Source organism: Alligator sinensis, unplaced genomic scaffold, assembly GCF_000455745.1.
Source record: "Alligator sinensis unplaced genomic scaffold, ASM45574v1 scaffold1166_1, whole genome shotgun sequence".
NCBI classification, from domain to species: Eukaryota; Metazoa; Chordata; order Crocodylia; family Alligatoridae; genus Alligator; species Alligator sinensis.
Genome location: NW_005842631.1, coordinates 122366 through 123391, shown reverse-complemented (window position 1 = coordinate 123391; position 1026 = coordinate 122366).

The window sequence follows — 1026 nt, the reverse complement described above, 5'->3', positions numbered from 1 at the left end:
CCCATGAAGTGGGTATCGTAAAGTTGAGAAGTATAGTCTCAGAGGAAATTTCTGGCCATTTTAGGGCAATAGTACGGTTACTTAATTGCAGTAGAGCAATGGCACCACCTTTAGCTCCTAAGCAACACGAATTGCACAAAGCCCAGGTGGTACCATTTTCATGTGGAAAACGACCTGGTCCTTCCCAACAAACATGTTGCCTTATTGTTACATATGACACATTAGGTAACTTGTATATGCAGGTCGTGTTAGGTGGGCTGAGAGGCCAGCCTCTCCTAGGGTCCCTAATCGAATCAAGGTGCTACTAATTTGAACCAAGGGGTACTGTGCTACATAACGAGGACCATTGGGGGTAACTTTTTCCCATATGGGGTGATGCAGATGCCAGTCCCAAAGGCATCCTCCTCCTACCCCTGTGCTTAGCAAATAAGCAGTGGTCCAGTTTCCATCTTTTGTTCCCTGCAACAGAAATGAACACTTTCCTTTATCACAGCCTTCCCAAGTGGTAATCTAGGTACTTTGATAGGGGTATCTTTCTTTAAATGTTGCAGGCATTTCATGATGCTCTAAGCCAGGGGGCCATTTTCTATTTTTAACGTTGTTTATTACCTGGGAAAAATACATATTTAATGATAACTGAACTTGCGCACAAGCAGTAATCTAAGTTTGATTTTTGTCTACTTTAAAAGCAGTATCCATCATGACCTGGGCAGGATGGGCTGTCTCTAATCCTACATCAGTTAGCAATTTGTCAGTGTGTTCTAACATTTTTCTTTCAAGCATGCCTCCCCTAGTGAGCAGCCCTACCGCCTGTTGGAGGTTGACTACTACTTCAGTGTTTTTCTGGGATTTATCCAAGTTCCATACATTCATAGCTGAGTTAAGTCCATCCCAAAGATAACCTGGAGTATCTCTTTGTCTGCAGGACTTACCTGTATTCATGGAACGGAAAATGATTGACCATTCCCATATAAGAAACCATTCAGCAACATGGGCTCCCGCTGAACAGTTTGGAAAGGCAGCTCA